Source organism: Ochlerotatus camptorhynchus, unplaced genomic scaffold (assembly GCF_037179485.1).
Source record: "Ochlerotatus camptorhynchus isolate MF236.1 unplaced genomic scaffold, CSIRO-AGI_Acam_v1.1 ptg000099l, whole genome shotgun sequence".
Lineage (NCBI taxonomy): Eukaryota > Metazoa > Arthropoda > Insecta > Diptera > Culicidae > Ochlerotatus > Ochlerotatus camptorhynchus.
The window spans coordinates 2,411,670-2,433,866 of NW_027040589.1; the positions used below are offsets into that span (position 1 = coordinate 2,411,670).

A 22,197-nucleotide genomic window follows, 5' to 3' on the forward strand; every position below is an offset into this window, starting at 1 on the left:
CCCGTTGTCTTCGTACCACTCCAGGACAACATTTGAATAGTGACACGAAGCTAGATTCGGCCAGAAGATCGTAGGGCCCTCGTGTTGCTTCAACAGAGGAAGCAGATGCTTGTGCTGGGCGGTGAAGAACAGTAGCCCCGGAAGCTGCCGGAAGTCCGCCTTGACGTAAATCTCATCATCCATCATGAAACAATGAGGCTTCATCAGCATCTGGGTGTACAGTTTCCGGGCCCGTGACTTTCCCACCGTATTTTGCCGTAAGTCACGATTTGTACGTATGCAGTTCCTCCCGGTCCTTGGCTCTCTGAACGAAAGACTTGGACAGATTCAACTTTTTGGCCACATCCCTCACCGAAGCATTGGAATTCCGCTTAAACACTTTCACGACACGCTTGTGATCCTGATCACTAATAGAACATCCATTCTGACCGCATTTCTCCTTCCGTTCGATGTGTTGAACCGCCTTGTTCCCACAGGGCATATAGTGCGATGTCACAGAGTTGGTAACCCTATTCTATCTCTTTGTTTTTGCTATCGATCAGTTACAAATAAAACGCAATTCAGTTAAGTACAATATAATCGCGAGTCATATTTTATTACCCCGAATTCCACACTTGAATAACGCGGATTCCACTGCCCAAACCTCCGACTGGTTATGAGCCCAGTTTTTTTCGTGCGGACAATCGGGAAGTTTTCGGTCAGTCGCGCGCACGAGGATTTTTTTTTTCTCGAGGTGGAGGAAGATGGCGGACGCTGCGAAGTTTTCGTTCCCGAGACTTTCCAACACGAATTGGAACGTTTGGAAGTTCCGGATGGAGATGCTGCTTACTCGAGAGGAGTTGTGGCATGTCATTGACGAGGCCAAGCCCGAGCCCGTCACTGCGCAGTGGACGAAGGAGGATAAAAAGGCCAAAGCTACCGTCGGTCTCACCATCGAAGACAATCAGCTAGGGTTGCTCAAAAATGCAACGAGTGCGCGTGCGATGTGGAATGCGTTGAAAACGCACCACGAAAAGGCTACTGTGACGTCACGGATTTCGTTGCTCAAAAAGTTATGCAACAAGAATTTGCACGAAGGAGGCGATATGGAATCGCACCTGCTGGACGTCGAGGAGCTTTTTGATCGGTTGCAGGCGGCTGGTTTGGAGCTCGAGCAGGAGATGAAAGTGGCCATGGTTTTGAGAAGCCTTCCGGAAACGTACAATGGGCTGGTGACTGCACTCGAGAGTCGCCCCGACGAGGATATTACCAACAATCAATACGAAACTAACGATTTTAAATTGGCTCACCACTTTAGTAGCTTATTGGTCCCAAGCAAACGATTAACGTACCCTATTCTAGTTGAAATTCTATTACTACACTATGTTTGTTTTGATTCGCTATGAAAGTTTGACAGATAACATCAGGGGTGTGTGGATTCATGCAGAACATGCAGGGGTGAGTGAAATAGCTTGGGACTGCTTGGGACCGTTGTTCTGGTACTGAGTGAGCCAAAAATAATAATGATTTTCTTCGGGACCCAGTGGTCTTAGAGTTACCTCTATGGTTTGACCATCACCAGGTAGTGGTCAGAGTCGATGTTAGCGCCACGATAGGTCCTGACGTCGATAATGTCGGAGAAGTGCGATTCCGTCTGCTGTGGTGATCTCCAGGTGAAAATTGAGTCATATAACATACTATAAGCTATCTATAAACCCCGTATAAATCATATTATAAAACAAACTGATGCTAATGCTATATTTTAATTTATAAAAGGTTTTATGATTGCTCTATAGTGCCCGATAAAGCCAATTTAAATTGCTCTCATAAAACTCAACAAACAAACCCAATGTTGAATTTAGTTCAACGGGAGGTTTCCAAAACTATTATTCTCCGGTACGGAAATGAAACAAGCAATTTGATCCGTTGTTGGGGAGAATATAATTTTCCTGGTGTGGAAGCAGCAATCATTGTTTACATTAGTGTTTTATGTAGTTAGGGTTTATATAATTTAAGAAAGAATTGTTCGCAAGGGGAAATTCGAGTATTCATTGACGAATAGCTTTACAAATGCTACATTCCATCATTCTAGATCGCATCTTATCTTAGGTTTAGTTCTAGATTATAAGCTCAAAACTACTTACGTTTAGTCTCCCTATGTAAGTTTTCTGGCTATTGTTCAAGGCTCTAGTAGCAGGATCTAGCAATAAATACAATAGTGTTAACTTTAGAAGAAATATTGTAGTTTTTCCATAATTCTTACCAGTTTTAGGCTTATATTTTAGATTTCAGGTTAGGTGGATAGGTGCAATGCTCGGTTTATAGTTTTTAGGGGCTAACTAGTAAATTTAAGTTATTTTTAAGCATTTCATGAACAGCAATAATATTACCTAGGATCACTTAACAAAATTCACTTTTTTACTATTTTCTAGTTTATAAGGGCATATAATTTTAAGAATTTGCAAAAAAATGCAACTCACGCAAATACTTCCTTGTTTTGTCTTTCTACTCACCAGTGTGACAGAGCATCAAACCTGTCACTCCGCAGTGTTTGGAACGGCCACAGGGGTGCGCCACGCGGTGCTGTCGGTTGGTTGCAAGGTGCATAGTGTTGAAGGTGTGCGCGCTGGCCATGCAGGCCAACACCCAATGTTGATTTAATAAGCAGCCACAATAGAACTAGTTGGCTGTCAAAAATCAATTTAAAACAGTGATAAGCACTCAGTTACAACTTGTCAAATTTTTAAACAACCAGTGCCGTTAAAACCTTTTTCACCTTTTGAAAAAGAATGAAGGCATCCGGCATTTTCGAGCGAAATGTGTCAACAAAATTGTAAGCATGAGTACGCTTCTGTAAAACAAAGTGCTTCAGCTGGAGCCTTCCGCAAGTAGCTCTAGCCAAGAAACAGGTTCTCCTGTGGTTTCTGCGAATGTCATGGAGGCAGCTCTAGAGAGTCTAGCATCGCACCGTCTTGAACCAGATTCTTATGCAGGATTAACAGATCTACCAATGATTGGTGTAGCAGCCACCGCCATGGATGTATTTGAGCAGTTCGAATGGTCGCATGGTATAGTTTTTGTTTGGTTGTTGACTTTCCGATTAAAACTCAAGCACCGCTTGTCGTGACCGGCCCAAGATTTCCAGCGTCGGCCACGGCTACACGAATTATCGATGCAACTCCCACTGCTGCGGCTGCTTCCAATGCTGCTGCTGCTTTAGTTGTTGCTGCTGCTATTCCTTCTGCTGGTCCGTTTCCTCTAAAATCCGTAAAAAAAAAAAACGGACCAGCTGTTAGGCCGTTCGCAATGCAGTGTTTTTTTTTATATGGGCTGTGTTTTTTAAAAACAAAAACAAAAACGCACCCTTCTCAGGCCGTTCGCAATGCTGTTGTATTTTATACGGACTGTTTCAATTTGAAACTAGAACAGAAACGCACCTCTCGCAATGCTGAGTTGCAGTTTCATTATTCGAGCACTATTTTGCACCAGATTTGCAACTGCTCGACTATTCTGTTTTATTTCTGAGCGAGTTTGAAACACGATTGGAACTCTGTTTCAAATTTCTTTGGATGTGTTAGAGATGTTTCGAGAGCTTCACAAATAAAAACGGAGAATTTCATAGAGAACAGTAAAGTTTATGGAACTTGATGATTACAAACATCTTTTAGAACTGTGCGTTGCGCTGATCGTGTTGCAGTTTTATTTTTGACAGTTTCAAATTATAGAATTGACGAGTAGTTTAAAACAATTTTGAAACTCAGCATTGCGAACGGCCTCAATGCCGAGTTGTAATTTCATTTTTCGAGCACTTTTTTGCATCAGATTTGCAACTGCTCGACAACTCTGTTTTATTTCTGTGCGGGTTTGAACCACGAAGCGAGCTGTGTTTCAAATTTCTGTGGTTGTATATGTGTGCGCTTCTTACTGTTGACAGATGGTAGGTCAATGCCATGGAGAACAGGTTCTGCAATGTGAATTTGTCACCTCTTTCTTTCTCCCGCTACTCTCATGTAACGTACAGTTTGACGCAAACTCATCGTTGCAAAAGAACGGCGAAAAAATGAAAGAGGCAACAGATTTTTATCGCCGGACCTGTTATCCATGATATTGATGGTAGGCGAACAGCCGAAAACGTTTTCATTTCATTTCATTCCATTTCATTAAAGTGAATTGGTCTTAAAGGTTTGTCGGTAAGTAGCATTTTATTTATTGCTGTAACAAACATCGCTTGTTATTCTAATTGTAGATTATTTGATCGACAACTCTACCCCCTAATCCTCGATTCCTAGAAACCGCTCTGGTTCACGTAATACTGGCGCGTAATACTTCGGCAATCCCATCCAAAGTAACGAAGCGATCCACTCGTCAGGTACTGGCAAATTTATGTCCGCAAGTTTGTGACTTGTCGAAACCAGTGCATCCACATACGTTTCTACGAAATACGAAATTCTCAAGTTTAATCGAAGTAAACTGTCGACAATAAATTCCGTCATCTTGAAATACATCACCTGACTGTAGATCGTCCTCTCGAGACTTAGGCAGATCGTGGATAGTGCCCTAATTTGGAAGTCTTCATCCACGACTTCTCACAAAAAATCACAGCCGACCAGAAACCCTTCCTGATGAACGTCATTTCCATGTCGAACGCTCATGGTACATAATTCTCTCGGCCCTTTAGCTTTTCGATCGCCAGAGCTTACATTGCTTCCGCTGGTCACACAAATCATTCTAGGATCCTAAGAACCTCTTGATCCATATGTAGCCGCACCGCTTCCAGTGTCTCCGGATCCTACGCTTCCAGCACCAAAATTCATTCTTCGTTTCTAGAGCGTTTTTTTTTGTTTAAACTGCTTTGAGAATCTTCTGTTAACCCGTAAAGCCCGGGACAAACTTTTTATTTATTTATATATTTATTTATTATGAAACTTTTTAACAACATTCCGGTGAGTGGTTCTTACATCTATTGAGTGGTACTCTCTCGAAGACCCCTCCCTCGTTATATATTAAGAATGTGTTTACACGGGGGTGTTTTTTCAATCTTTATCATATATCTTACTTATTGTGACAACATATTGATTTGTTTTGTGAAACTCTCGAAAATTATAGAGAACAATCATAAGACCCCATGTTTACCTTGAAATCGGTTCCGGATGTTCCGGATTTTTGATCCATATGATCAAAATTATTATCTACCATAACCATATCAAGCGACATATCAAATTACATCTATTCGATGAAATATGACCAATGGTATTCAAAACGACAACCATAAAGCCATAAGATCACCATAAAACCGGTTCTGGATATTCCGGATTATGGTAAATCTATAGTATCTATGGTAAAATATGGTAATGGTAAATCTAGTTGACGAAATATGATAAATGGTATGCAAAACGACATCCACAGTGCTATACCACTAAGATTTTTTTTTACCGAATTCGGAACAGCAGATCATTCGGTAATCGGTTCGGTAATTTTTTGTTTTACAGTACATTTGTGTGTTTTCTTTAAATTTGATGATAAAAACAATGCAAACGGTTTTTATGACTCATACATACTTTTATTTTTATATGTATGTATACAAGTTATTAGTTCGGGCCTTCGGGGGGCGTTTTTAAAAAATAAAATTAGAACTACGAACTTACTCGACTGAAGGTCTGAACTAGAATGAATTTATTCTTCTAAAGCAAAAAGTTACAATGTGCTATATACTAAAGGGTTTAATGGAAAACGCCTAGTGCGCGAATTATTACTTATATGCTATCTATGTTTCGTCTGCTGCTAACCGGCTCGGTGTCGCTGATGGATGGTCGCCTCGTGGAAAGGAATGGGAATGCTGATATACAGAAATATGATTATGCATTAGGATGCAGTTCTGCTGTTGTTGTTGTTGTTGTTGTTGCCGTTGTGTCTTATTATTGCTGATATCGACTGAAGTTCCTGTCGATAGTGTCGTTGCTGTGTCTCGGAATTTGTTGAATTGCTTGTAATTGGGTTCTGGTATGATTTCAGGAAAGTGCTGTACTTAACTCGTCCCTCCTTCAAGTTCGAATCGTCCCGATTCAATTTCTGAGGTTGAATGACCGTCGGCTTTTTTGTAGAGGATAGTGGATGCATCTAACGGTTGTTGTCTAGCAACACTGTTGAGCTTCCGGCTGAGTTTTTTCCTAGCTACGTATGTCATGATAATGACGATAATCATGATACTTATGGTTGACATGATTAGGGATGTGATGGTTCGAATTTCATGATGATTAGTGAAATTCTCCAACGCATGTCTGTTTATTATGTCGACTTCTTTCACCCTCAATAGTGGTTCGAAATTACTTTCTGCAATTATGAGACCATCCAAAGGTAACATTATTGGAGGCTCGGCTTGGAAAAATTCGGCATTCTCAAATTTTGATCCGTTTGTGCTCAGTGAACAATTGTGGAATTCAATGAGATATGATCCCGTTAGGTTCCTGCTCGTGATTCCACAGGTGGATTTGATTTCCAATGATTGGACTTCCTTTAGTACTAGCAAATTTCCTGTGATCAGTTTAATTTCTGTAGGGTTCTTGCAATTTGTAAAAGAGCAATTTGCTGAATGTCCTTGAAGTAGGTTTGGTAGACATTTATCTTGGGTAATATTTTGTACGTTATCCCGGGTGCACAAAGATAATTTCTGTATACGTTTGCATTTGTTGATGATGATGAAAGTAGTCTTGTCGTTCCTCATGGCGTGGGTCTCCGGAAGTTTTAGAATCTTATTTCCTAATGGCAATGGTTCTAGATAGTATTTTTCATAAACAGAATCCTCTATCAGAGGGATCAAAATAACAAAAATGATCTTCGAATTATTATGAAAAGCTGATAAATCTAAATAATCATATGTTTCTTCGAGACTGGTGAGTACAACTCCCTTCTCTTCTAATTTCTTAGCTGCAAAATCTAATTCTTGGGGTGACAAAATGTTTTTTGACAGAATTCCTATTTTTGCTAATTTAATTGACTCAAAAATATCTTCTAAATGATCCTTTAAATAATCTAGGTTGAAATGTATTTTAAAAATTTCCTTAAAAACAGTAAAGTTTTTTCCTGCGTTATTATTTCTAGCTAGTATCAAATTTTGACTAATTTGTGTTTGTTCTCTTGATAATTGATTGATTATTTTGTTTATTCTGTCTTGAAATTGAAAATTGATTTTCCTCTGCTCATTATTTTCGTTTATAAGATTTTTATTGTTTATAGATAAATCTTGAATACTTTTTGAAATTTCAATTAAATCATTTTCATCAAGGTTGCCAGTGATAGCTTTAATTCCGCTCCCTACAAAATTGAACAGTCCTCGCTTGGCTCTAAATCTAGGCTGTAGCTCAGTGAATAGTTGCAAGGTATTGCTCAGTTTTGTGCTTAGGAGGTCCGTCATTTCGGTAAAATTGCCAAAAGAGTTAATTCCGTTAATATTTATCCGTAGCTTCCTGAAGATAGGGTTATAATTATCTAAGTTGATCGTATGGAAGAGTTTGTGTTCTCCTATCTTCAAAAAGCTAAATCCCTCTTGGAGTGTGATTAGACCAGGGTTTGGATTTAAATTTGTAATTTTTATGGATTGGGTATGGACATGGGATTTTGAAAGAAGGAAGGATAGGATGCCGATACATACTGTGATGCGTACTTCCATCGCGACGTCAAGTTGGGTTTTTCTTCTTCTCCCTTCGTCGGGTTTCCTAAAAGGAATGCCTTATTAGTATGGTTTGAATAATATAGATTAATGATTTAAGACAACTATTTACGATGAAGTTTGTCAAGGTCTTACAACTGCTGGTGTTGACATTTTAAGAGCGGGTGTTCCACTCGAACCTGTGTCTATTTCCTTATGCGATGCATTTTATTTTTATGAAATTTTCTTTCATTTTCGTCGTAGAATGTTTGAACTCTGTCATTCTGTACGTTTGTCGGTTCAAACCGTTGTCTGCGTTTAGCTTTTATGCCTTGACTTTTTACGAAAGCTGGTTGTCCTATTTCGAGTGCGGGTGGTGTTTCCCTGTTAGTATTATGATAGGTGTGCTGGTTGGTCTGCGTTTTAGTATTTGTCAATAAAATTTCATCGTAGAGCTTATCTCGGGCTAGAAATAATTGTTCTCTGTTGAGAGGTCTCTCCTCCCCATCCTTTACTCCAAAAAACGCTTCACGTGGTTTTAGGTTGGTGGAAGTGTGGATTGCGTTGTTATATAATGTGCAGGCAAGTAAAAACATCTCTTTAAGTGAAAGGTTGGCATATTTGTGCCTATTACACCTAAATATTTCAATCAAGGTTGAATGAAAGCGTTCCACTATGCCATTGGTTTCGCTATTATTCACTGGTGTGAAATATTGTTGAATCCTTAAGTCGGCGAGCATTCCTCGAACCTCAATAGACTTTAGGGCTGGCTCATTGTCAGAAACGATGAGACCCGGTTGTCCGTAAAGAGAAAAGTATTTAATTAACGCTTTCCTTATGTCTGGTGTAGATCTGGACTTAATTGGAATCAAAGATGCAAATCTTGAGAATTTGTCAACAGCCGAGAGAAATATACTTGGCTGTATATAAAAATATCCATGTGGACGATTTCCAATGGTTTCTTGGGAATGGGAGTTTCGCCTAACTGGATTCCGTATGGCTTCCTCTCATATTTCATTTTGTTGCATATTTCGCAAAAAATAACGTATTTTCTAATTTTTGATTTCATTCTGGGAAAGAAATGCCTTCTCAGAATTTCGGCATGGTTTTCCCGAATTCCTCGATGAGAGGTTTCATGAGTTTGCTCGATTAACAAATCTTGTTCATTCTCATCAGGGACATCAATAAGTATTTTCTGGGATATTTTTATTCGAAAAGTTCTACACCTACTAAAATAATTCTTATAGACCATTTGCACGGATTGCATCATGCTCTCAGGGCACATTATACAATTTTGCCTCTTGAGATCCATGCATTCTCTGAAAATTCTAATTAATGCGGGGACCCCGAAGTGGAATTTGGTAATTGTTCTACGATGTATTTTTGGAAAGATTGTTTCAAAAGTTTCAGAATCATTTTCTCCAATTTTCAAGATAATTTGATTATGGAAGAAATTAATTGGTTTTTCTGTAAATTCTATAAGATCTGAAGAGTCTGAATCAGCGGAATGTACAGAGTCTTCATCCGTAGGGTCATCTTCGTTAATATTAATTTCATGAGTGATTCTAGAAAGAGCATCTGCCACTACATTTTGCTTCCCTGGTCGATGTTTGATTTCGAAATCAAACTCGAGAAGTTTTAACCTCCACTTCACTAATCTGGTATTTGGTGTCTTCAGGTTTAGTGCATAGGTAAGTGGTTGATGATCTGTAAATAGGGTAAATTTCCTTCCGAACAAATATGGTCGAAAGTATTGTGTCGCCCATACTATGGCCAAAAGTTCTTTCTCTATGGCGGAGTAACCTTCCTCAGTCTTTGTTAACGTTCGAGATGCAAACGCGACTGGTCTGTCCTTTCCTATACAGCCTTGCGATAAAACTGCTCCAAGAGCAAAATTGCTTGCATCAGTAGTGAGGACGAATGGTTGATTGAAGTCAGGGTATTGCAATACATCACTTTGTGTAAGCAATTCCTTGCATTTTTCGAAGGTTTTCACAAATAAAGGTGTGTGTTCAATTACTTCGCCTTTACGTAATTGAGCTGTAAGTGGCTTGGTAATTTTCGCAAAGTCGCGAATAAACCGCCGATAGTACCCGAGAATTCCAAGAAATCCTTTAAGTTGTTTTTGGTTTCTTGGTAAAGGCCAATTTTTGATACCTTCGATTTTATTGGGGTTCGGTTTGACTCCCTGATCGGTGACAATATGACCTAGGAAAGCTACTTCTTTTCTTAGGAATTCACATTTGTCTAACTGTAATTTTAAATTTACTTTTTCAAGGGCCTTTAATATTTTTTCCAAATTTTCTAAATGCTCCTGCAAAGAGGTAGAGAAAACGATAATATCATCCATATAAATGAGACAACATTTTCCAATATATTCTCTGAGTACATGATCCATAACGCGCTGGAAAGTAGCTGGTGCGTTTTTTAGACCAAATGGCATACGCAAATACTCGTATAGACCATGATCTACTTGAAATGCTGTTTTTGGTACATCTCTGGGATCCACCTCGATTTGATGGAAACCTGAGGCCAACGAGCTGTCTTCGGGCGCGGACGCATTTGCATTTTGGTCCGCAAGTAATTTGTATATATATATATATTTTTTTTTTACACTTCGACAACGACGCGTGTGGGTCTCGCTGGCCATTTGTACCTTATAGTATCGCGTCGAATATTTAAAACATAAGCAGTTATGCCGTGCGGTGTAATATCATGCAGCATCAACGACGACCGCTTTCTATGGAAGTGCGAATTTTGCAACAAAAAATACCATGCTGCCTGTGTCGGAGTACAGCGACAACGGGAGCATTTCATCACGGCATTCATGGTGCCTATGTGTGCTGACTGCCAGCACATTTTACGGAAGGAAGCCGACGTGAGGAAGCTGCTTCATCAACAGGAGCAACTTGTGGAAGCAATCCACTCTCAAACGGACGCGAACCACCGCATTGCTGCTGACCTAAAAAAATTCTGCTTAGTATCAGAATTATTCGACAGCATTGAGCACCTGCTAAATGACGTAAAAGAAACGTTGGCAGTAATAAATAAAAACAATAATAACATGTGCAGCGCGGTCGGCCAGCATATGAAAACGTGTGATTCACAAGCGCACGCGACAATAACCGGCATCAACGAATCAAATTCGTTGATGTCACAAAAAATTACAAAATTACTTGACGAACGGCTATCAAGCTTATCTAATGACATGGCACTTTCAATAAAAGGGGCCGAATCATCACCTCATCATCATCATCCAGAGCCGAAACTTCTGGAAATTCTTGAGGAAGTGAAATTTGTATCTGGGGCTGTTTCTAGTCTTCAGATAAATGCTGCAGAACCTCATCAGAAGACCTTGGAGGAAGAGTTAGCTGAAAGTCCTCCAGTACACAAAAATACAATATCTCCAAAAACTGACCATTCATCTCCTGGATGGCGGTTTTTAGGCAACAAATGGCACTGGAAGCAGGACTGGTCTAAATTTGACGCAAAACAACGGACTCGCAGGTTGCAGGAAAAAGCTGCTGAAAAATCCAAACGCAGCAGAAAACGACGAAAACAACAACAAATCCACACCAGCAGTACCAAAAACATCATCCAAGGAAATGAATACAGCCGCGCCAAGGGATCGGACAAGCAACTACTGGCCACAGCGAAAGTACAATTTGCTGGTCCGCCATTGACCACCGACCACCCAATTGCAGCCCTCTCGGTCCCAAAATTCATCAACTTCAGGAAGGGTGAAACCATCAACCAATACCGGACAGAAAATCAGGTACAACACAACAACAAGACTGAAACGCCGTCATCATTGCAATCAAATACAAATACATCAAATCAAACATCTGGATGGTCACTCGACCCTATGCGCCCACCCATCGTAAGCTTGACGCAGCAATCAGCTGATGGGGACGGGCGTTTCCTGAAAGCACGACTACGGGACACAAAAATAATGTACATCGTTCGCCTTTATTTGGCATATATGCATGACAAGGAGCCATCGTTTTGCCATGAAGGAATGACCACTACTAGCATCAAAATTAATTTGGCATCCGAAGGACTACCGACCTCAGCGGAGGACCTTAGGAAAATCTTTTTCGAGGTGCATGAAGAACATGGTGTACCAAAACAGGCGGCATCTGACGATTTGGAATCCTATCGGCGTCATCTTAACAACCAGAGGATCCAACACCTGCAGCGTATAAGGGAAAGCGCCGACAAATTTCACAACCCGAATTTTCGGAAGCAATGACTCCTTTCGACGAGAAAGAGGTAAATAATAATACCAATGAAAATATTTTATCAACCGACGTACTTCCAAAAATCTCTTCACATAAACAGAATGCGACTGAAATTTTGATTTACTGTCAAAATTTCAATCGCATGAAAAGCCCAGCTAAAATGAAAAAAATCTATCAAAATTTATTATGCTCATCCTTCTCGGTCATTCTGGCAACTGAAACAAGCTGGGACGAAAGCGTGAAAAGTGAAGAAATCTTTGGAAATGCTTTTAATGTATTCAGAGATGACAGAAATTTTCATGCAACTCAGAAGAAGTCAGGCGGTGGAGTCCTTATAGCTCTTTCGGCCAATTTTAACTCAGAAATTATCTTTACACCAAAATTTACAGAATTTGAGCATATTTGGGTGAAATCACACATTGCCGGTGAAACGCACGTGTTCGCCTCAGTGTATTTTCCACCAGACCATGCTCATAAAAGCACTTATGAAGCCTTCTTCCAAAGTGCTGAACAAATTCTATCTGAGCTTCCTCCTGAGGTTAAAGTTCACATCTATGGAGACTTTAATCAACGCCATGCTGACTTCATTCTGGACTCTGAAAATGAATGTATCTTACTCCCAGTCGTTGGGGATAATGAAACATTGCAGTTCATTTTTGACAAAACTGCTAATTTAGGACTGAACCAAATTAACCACATCAAAAATCAACAAAATTGCTATTTGGACTTTTTACTAACGAATATTTATGAAGATTTCTGTGTGACCAAATCATTAAACCCATTGTGGAAAAACGAAGCGTTTCACACAGCAATTGAATATTCTTTATTTGTACACGAATACCAAAGACCCAACGACTGCGAATACGAGGAAGTCTTTGAATACAAATTAGCAGACTACGAAAAAATCAAACATAAATTAAACAGCGTCAATTGGCAAATAATTCTAAGGAATGAAGGAAATGTCGAAACTGCTGTAGACATCTTCTACCAAATTTTATCAGGAATAATTTTGGAAGAAATACCTTTGAAGAAAAAAAGACGCTACAGAAGCACAAAAAATCCAGTCTGGTATAACAGACAAATAAAAAACTTAAAAAATCGAAAACAGAAAGCACATAAACATTACAAAAAACACAATAATAGTGAAAATTTGGCTATCTATTTGGACTTATGCGATCAACTAGATTTAGCCATCAGTAATGCATTTGAAGAATTTAATTCAAAAACTGAACTTGAAATAAAGTCCTGCCCAAAGAACTTCTTTAATTACGTAAAAACCAAATTAAAATCTGACAATTTTCCATCAATAATGCATCTTGACGAACGTGTCGGGGATAGCTCGGAAAAAAATTGTAAGCTTTTTGCAATTTTTTTTCAAGAAATCTATACGACATTTTCCGATGAAGATCGCGACCGCGATTATTTTGCATTTCATCCAGAATTTTCAAGGGACATTGGCGTCAATCAACTTCAAGTGCAGGATATTTTACAGGCTTTAAAGAATTTAGACGCCTCAAAAGGTCCTGGACCTGACGGAATTCCTCCAGTATTTTTAAAAAGTCTAGCAATGGAACTCACTGCTCCATTGTTTTGGCTTTTTAATATGTCACTGGAATCCGGAACCTTCCCAAAAATATGGAAAAGCTCATTTTTAGTACCTATTTTTAAATCTGGCCGAAAATCTGACGTACGTAATTATCGTGGAATAGCCATTATCTCTTGCATTCCAAAGCTTTTCGAGGCAATTGTAAATGAAAAATTATTTCTTCAAACCAAAAATAGAATTACTGACATGCAACACGGCTTCTTTAAAGGACGTTCGACCTCGACAAATTTACTTGAATTTATAGACTATTCATTAAATGCAATGGATAATGGAAACCACGTAGAAGCTCTCTATACAGACTTTAGCAAGGCATTTGACCGAATTGACACACCAATGCTTCTTTTCAAATTGAAAAAAATTGGAATTGAGCCAGGACTCCTGAAATGGCTTGAATCATATTTAACTAACCGCCAACAAATAATTAAATTCAACGGAAAGAAATCGACCCCAATTCAAGTCACCTCAGGAGTCCCGCAAGGCTCTCATCTGGGACCTCTTCTTTTTATTCTGTACGTAAACGACATTTCCTTCATTCTCAAAAAAATAAAATTGCTAATCTATGCCGACGACATGAAGCTCTTTTTGGAAATAAAAAATGATGAAGACATCAATATATTCCAGAGTGAAATACACATATTCTACACATGGTGTAAAAAAAGCCTATTAGAACTGAATGTAAAAAAATGCAACTTAATATCATTTAGCAGAAAAAGAACACCATCAAACATTTCAATTGCATTAGGAAATCAGAATGTAGAAAAATGTGAAAGAGTCAGGGATTTAGGGATTATCTTAGACTCCAAACTAACTTTCATAGACCATTACAATACAATTATTCACAGGGCAAATAACATGCTAGGCTTTATCAAGCGCTTTTGCTATAACTTTCAGGACCCATACACAATTAAAACACTATATATTGCCTATGTGAGGTCAATACTGGAATATTGCAGCATTGTATGGTCTCCATTTTCAATCACGCACGAAGAAAGATTAGAATCAGTACAAAAGCAATTTCTATTATATGCCCTTCGTAAATTAGGTTGGACATCATTTCCTCTTCCATCATATGAAGCACGCTGCATGCTTATAAACATACAAACATTAAAAGAGCGTCGTGAATATGCAATGGTTTCGTTTGTAAACGATATCGTTTCGCAGCGCATTAACTCAGCAGAACTTTTATCAAAATTAAATTTTTATGTACCTACTCGACAACTCAGAAATCGAAATTTATTTGCCGTAACCCATCATCGCACAAATTATGCAAAATTTGGGCCATTAAATCGCATGATGGCGTCTTACAATCAATACTGCGAAACCATTGACTTTTCAATGTCTCGGCATAAACTAAAACAATATTTTAACTCCATACGGAATCATAACTCGTAGGAAGTAAAAATATAATAGCTGACAATATATTTTTTAATATTCTTAAGAAAAACAAATTTGTATATGTATTTGTACTAGTCTACATCGGTTGATGAAATAAATAAATAAATAAAATAAATAAATAAAATCGAGCGTGCTAAAATATTGGCATTTGCCCAGTTTATCCAGTATCTCTGTGATATTGGGTAAAGGGTATTTGTCGTCTATAGTTTTTGCATTGAGCTTCCTATAGTCAACTACTAAACGCCATTTCTGTTCGCCAGATGCATCTGCCTTTTTTGGTACGATCCATATGGGTGATACCCAAGGGGATGTGCTAGGTCTTATGATACCTTGGTCGAGCATTTTTGAAATCTGTTTTTGTACTTCATCTTTATGGACAAACGGATACCTGTAATTTTTAGTATAGGCAGGTAATTCGTCGCATGTGTTTATAGAATGTTTAACTACGTTGGTAAATGACAAGTTATCACCGTCCGTGTAGAAAACATTGGGATATTTTCGAAGCAATCTAAGTAATTTTAAGCGTTCTTCTGAGTTAAGGTGATCAGTTCGCACCTCTTTTCCGATATCTTGTGCTATTTTAGTAATTGTAGGGGGAACTTTTGATGGGAAATCCATCACATCAAAGTTATTTATTTCAGTGGTAATTTTTTCATAGTCTATAGTTTCTACAGAGGGTTCTTGATGTATATTGACAAAGAGTAGATTGGCTTTGTTTTGGTGAACGCTGTATAATCCAGACGGGACATAAACTTTGGATGTAATTTCTAAGTCATTTTCAAGAAAGAAGTCTCCTGAGTTGATAGAGATTGGAATTTCTTGAATCATATGCATTGATTCATGAAAATTTAATTCAATTGTACCAGGAAATTTTTTTTTTAGTTGTATAGTTGTATTGTCTAGAACAAGCGTATTTGCTGATGCATCTATAATGCACCCTAATCTATGAAGAGTTTGAAATCCTATCAATCCATCGAAGAAATCATGGAACTTGAATAGGTGAAATTTCTGGCAAGGAATATTTTTAAAATATTTCGAAAACGGGTTGAAGAAGGTATATTGCTCTATCTTGTGTGATCCATTTATGTTCTTTACTTTGTGTTGTGAGCCTAAACGTATAGATTGCAAGGGGACGATTTCAGGAGAAATATAATTTTTATTAGCTCCTGTATCGATAAGTAGTTTAAGGGGAGGTTTTGATTTGGAAAGGATTTCTAAATAAGGAAGGAAACTCAATCCATTTCTTGATGCCCCACATCTGAAGGAAAATTTAATTCTTCCTCCTGATATTGGTTTTCGTTTTCGGTGAATTCTTCAGTGCCGACATCAGCAGAATCAAGATATTTGTCATGCATATTAATTTGATTGCCTCTAACTTGTTTAAAATTTGAAGATGATGGTTTTTCCTGTTTTATGGAGGGGAACCGTGTTCCAGGTTGTACGGTATTCTGCATGTATGCTGGGATTTCTCTGTTTGGATTAAACGGTGGTTTTGATGTAGGGAAAGAATTTGTCGAGAATTGGGGTCGATGCGTATAGAACGCATTTTTCATTGGCTGAGGTCTAGATAATACAGGTGGATTTTGTGGTCCAGCTGGTTGTAGGTTATTGTGATACCATGCTCCATTTTGATTAGGCGGTGGTTGGAATCGAGAGAATCTAGAAGGTTCTGAATTTGATTTTTGACTAACTTTTGTTCTTTTAGCAGCATTATCTTGATCTAGGGCATGCTGGTATGCTGAAAATAAACTATCAGGTCTACTGGTTCTGGTAAGTGCAGATATCGGATCATGTAAACCGTCAATGAAAGCATTGGTCATCATACTTTCGTATGTTGCCATGACAGTTGTAGAACAGGGCTTGAGGTTATCGTCCAACATAACCTTAGCTCGAATATCTGCTAATAATCCATCGCAGTTGTAGTAAAAATCTTCTACGCTAAGATAACCTTGCTTCAAGTAAGGTATCCTGCTCAAAATTGTGGATAGATCTCGTTTGTCACCAAATCTTTCCTTTAATGTGTGCTTTATGGCATCCCATTTGCACTCAGTATTGTTGCTGATTAAGGCTTCATTGGCCTTACCAGTGATTTTATCTCGGATAATTGATGTCCAGATAGGTAGCACAGTGCGCGTATCACCATCTGGTACAAATTTTATTGCACATTCTAATTTTTGGTCGACCGAGGCAAGCCAAGATGGCAAAGCCTTGATTTCACCATCGTATCCTGGGATCATTTTAATCACGTCAGGAATACGCGTTACATCAAAATTTTGTTGTGGGCGCTGCTCAACGCTTCGCGGGGTGTTTTGCAACGATTCGATTTGCCTTCTTTGCTGAAGCAGCATTTGCTCCAATTCTTCGATTTTGTCCATTAGTGTCTCGGACATTTTTCTTGTTAACATGCACTAAAAAAAATATTATTCACTTCACTGACTGCTTATAAATAATTCACTTTGTTGCTAATTTATTTAGTTCACTAATTTATTTGTTGTTGGATTTATTATTTATTTTTTGTGTTGTTAAGGTTAGTTCGCGGCCTAACTGTGATATTTTAGTCTATTGGTTACCACGGGTGGGGCCGCCAGACTGTGCTATTAGTAGTGTTTAGAGGATGGTCAGAAGTAGTGAACCTATGCCGGGTTTCTATTTCTGAATTGGTTTTGAAGGATAGGAAATGGGTACTTACGATTTACTTTGACCGATGTTCCTTCGATCCGGTTGATTGATTTGACGATGTTCCTTCGTCTGGTTCTTCGGATTGCGCGTCTTCCGGTGCTGGTACAGATGTCCTCAACTTGGCGATGTCCTCTCGTCAAGGCGTTGATTTCGATAAACCGTCGATTAATCTTCACGGAACACTTGCAAAAACACTCGCGGATACTTAGCACAATCCTACCGACTGCGCCAGTTATTAGTTCGGGCCTTCGGGGGGCGTTTTTAAAAAATAAAATTAGAACTACGAACTTACTCGACTGAAGGTCTGAACTAGAATGAATTTATTCTTCTAAAGCAAAAAGTTACAATGTGCTATATACTAAAGGGTTTAATGGAAAACGCCTAGTGCGCGAATTATTACTTATATGCTATCTATGTTTCGTCTGCTGCTAACCGGCTCGGTGTCGCTGATGGATGGTCGCCTCGTGGAAAGGAATGGGAATGCTGATATACAGAAATATGATTATGCATTAGGATGCAGTTCTGCTGTTGTTGTTGTTGTTGTTGTTGTTGTTGTTGTTGCCGTTGTGTCTTATTATTGCTGATATCGACTGAAGTTCCTGTCGATAGTGTCGTTGCTGTGTCTCGGAATTTGTTGAATTGCTTGTAATTGGGTTCTGGTATGATTTCAGGAAAGTGCTGTACTTAACTTACATAGTGCGTTTAACAGAGACCTCGAACATGGATAAAGTTATCGGTGCCAAACTGGTATATGAAGGAGGATCATTAAAAACTGCGCAAATATTGGTTGTTTTTTCATGGTAGTTTCATGGTAGACTTTCGGTTGCTTATCGTCCATGATGACTGGTGAGTAAAAGTGATTGGCCTAGGATTGAATGCAAAATAAAGATCCGTTCTTTATAGATTACATAGATCATAGCAAAAAAACATAAGTACTTACTTTTCTCTGGCACTTCACTACCATTTATTTTGGTAAAAGGCTATATTTACAGTACGTTCGTCACATTTTTTTACAGTATTGTAAAATTTAAGCCATTTACAGTTTCGATCAGCAATATTTGTTTACAGTTTTCGGTAATTTTCTGTAAATTTTCATTGCGGAAAGATGGTAAAACAATACATTTCACAAAACTATCGGTAAAAATTATATTTTACCGGATGAATTCAGCAAAAAAAAAATTACCGATACAATTTACGAAATTTGGTGTGGTTCTGGATGGACCGGTTTATGGTCAACATGGTCAAATGACATATCTCATAACCATATCAAGCAGCATATCAAATCACATATACTCGACGAAATATTACCAAATGGCTCTCAAAACGACAATCATGGCCAATGGGCACAGTAAAACCGATTCTGGATATTCTGGATCAAGGTTCCACATGGCCAAACCATCTCTCATAGCCACTTTAGAAATAGCTTTGGATATTCCGGATTGTTGTTCCATATGGTCGAAATGTCATGATTATGACAAGATGATTATCAAATCACATCTTAGGGCCTATTTATAAACTAGTGGAATTAGTGGAATGTACTTTTTTTTATTGCTATAACAAACATCGATTGCTATGCTAATTGTGGATTACTTGGATCGCCAAAAGTGATATCCAATTATTATTTTCGTCCATCTTATACAATAGATCATGACTCAGAGTTCTCAAGGAAAACGTGGTAAAAGTTTTACGGCCGCCGAAACCAAGCAACTGTGTCTTTCTTGGATGAAAACATCAGAAGATCCGATTAAGAGGACTGACCAAAGTCTAACGCTGTTTTGGTCAGCAGTCCACCAAAATGCAATGCAAAAACTTGAGTCCTTTGCAGCGAGAACACCTGATGGATTAAGACAACGCTGGGGCGTTGTCAGCCGAGCCGTTCAGAAATTTAGTGGCTGCTACAAGAACATCGTTCGCCTCAACGAGAGTGGAACGAACGACGAGGATAAGGTGGAGAAAGCGGTGCAACTATTCAAAAGTGAAAATAGTGAAGATTTTCGCTTTATGGAATGTTGGGAGATTCTAAAGAGGTGTCCCAAATTTGGTACAGACAATCTTGGAGGTAAGAAAAATATGTAGACATAAATGAAAAAAGAAAAAAAAAAACCTATTTAGGATAGGGTGCCTCGTGTAGCTGAGTTTTTAAAGATGCAACAAAAAAGCCAGACATTGGCGAATTCGTTTTTAATTCAGTTCCAACCTGGATCGGCTAAGCGGCACCGGTGGTGTAGTTGTCAGCGTGATTGTCTCTCACCCCAAAAGGCCTGGGTTCAATCCCAGCCGGCGCCGCTGGGATTTTCTGAGGCATAAGGGAAGTAAAGCCGTTGGTCCCCGGGCCATGAGTTGATGGGTCGATATGTAGGGTCCAGGTGCGAGAGCTGGTGTCGGTAGCATTGGTATTCAGTACGGAAAACAAGATCGACGGAAAACAAATCAAGAAGAAAAAAGCTGGAGCGGGTATCAAGATAGGGATTGCTTCCATAGTTGAGAATGCTAATTTCAAATAACAGACTAAAGTGGTTTTTTTCCCCTATTTTCTAGCAACCACCAGGTTGATCGCTCGTTTTTGTAACCTGGTTCTGGTTGAGGTTTTCTCTAACAAAAATGTCGGGTTGGAATTGGGCTGGAACTAAATCAAAAACGAAAACGACATGTTTGCGATGCGATTAATGTTTTGAATGTGATACTTATGCTAAAAATTAAACGCAAATAAGTTTGTACTGTAATTTCTAATGCACCTCACAGGTACAACAACACCTTCCACTCCCATTTCTGAAGTACCTGAAACTTCAAGTGGACTAGGTACACCAAGACCAATAGGGAGAAATGCTGCTAAAAGTGCTTTAAGATCGAATGCAATTGAGTCCAGACGTGCCGAGGCTTTGGAAAGGATTGCAGCAGCCTCGGAAAAGAAAAATCACTTATTCGAGGAGTACACCGCTGCCTTGAAGCAACAAAACATGATAAAAGTGGCAACCGCTCGCTTGGAAGGGTTGGATCCATATTCAGCAAAAATACTGCTTCTCGAGAAACAAAGATTGCTCGAAGAAATGTCGTGCAGCAATGCCAACGGTAATTTTGACATAATCTCAGAGAATGATGAATTAGAACCGGAACAACAGATGTACGTGGAATTTGAAGAAGGTGGCGATTGGCGTCAGTAGGGTTTTCTTGTTTTCTTTCAATAAATTTAATTGAATTTCAAAAATGAAATATGGTTAACGATGGTTTCTGTTTTTTATTCATGAAGTAAACGCCTTAACTGCATACTCGAACATTCTAAATTACGCCCTAACTCATATGCAATAGGATGGGTCTAGATTACATGGCGTATTACAACCCCCTGCTCCCCCATTCTCTTCCGATGTGTATTGAGGTCCCCAAAATTTGAGTGGATTTGGAAATGATCTGGATTTGCGGAAGTCCACAGACAAACAGACATAACACTCGCAAGTTGTTCATCGAACAAGCATTCATCGGTCAATTTAAAAGTATCTTAGTTGGAAGTACCGCCACCTCTGGCGCGCATTGTCAATACCCTTGCGTTTGACGTTTTCACACTATTGCCATCTGTTCAGCGTACTACCAACAATCAATACGAAACTAACGATTTTAAATTGGCTCACCACTTTAGTAGCTTATTGGTCCCAAGCAAACGATTAACGTACCCTATTCTAGTTGAAATTCTATTACTACACTATGTTTGTTTTGATTCGCTATGAAAGTTTGACAGATAACATCAGGGGTGTGTGGATTCATGCAGAACATGCAGGGGTGAGTGAAATAGCTTGGGACTGCTTGGGACCGTTGTTCTGGTACTGAGTGATCCAAAAATAATAATGATTTTCTTCGGGACCCAGTGGTCTTAGAGTTACCTCTATGGTACTACCCACCACAGTGTACTCAACAGATGGCGGTTTTGTTGTTTGCAGTGAGAAATTTTCAATGTGTTATGTCTGTTTGTCTGCCTATACTGATGACATTCGCAAAACAGTCCAATATTTGCACACATAATTATTTTGCAGGAATCTATTTTTTTACAGGGTCTTAGAATTGCTGAAAAACTTGGTAAAAGTTTAAATAACTGTTATCCGTAAAGAATCAATGACATCGACATATTTTATTTTCTATCATTAAATGGGGTTAACAGAACTAGCAGCGGGTAGAAAGTAACGATTTTAAATTGATGCACTGCTTGAGTAGCCTATTGGTCCCAAGTACTCCTACACAGCAAAAAAAAAAAATGTAATATCGATCTACCTAATTCAAGCTGATGTATGAAATAATGATACAATAGCGAAAAGCAGATACAATATTACATCAATGGATGTAATTTTGTAAGCAAAATCGATGTACATCGTACAATGTGATATTACACAACCGATGGATTGACCTGGTTGCAGCAGTTTCGATGTAATATTCAACAACTTTTTTTGCTGTGTATGGTGTACCCCATATGATTCGGTACTAGAATCTGTCAAAGACTGTTTTTGTTTTCGTTTCGCGTTGGTGCTTTATGTTGTGCTGTATGTGCCGTCATCGGAGATTTCAGTATCTGGTATTTCCTACGGTATGTTTCTGCCTTTTCTATAGACTTCCTGCTCCAAGATACTCCCGTAACTCGTCAGATGGTGGCGAGGATTGTTTCAATTCAT

At 38.8% G+C, this 22,197-nt stretch overlaps 1 protein-coding gene across 1 annotated transcript in view; it reads left to right on the forward strand.

Moving 5' to 3' along the window:
• The window catches only part of LOC135698958 (serine proteinase stubble), a 667,696-nt gene that overhangs the window by 566,569 nt on the left and 78,930 nt on the right, over positions 1-22,197 (forward strand). The window lies entirely within an intron of this gene.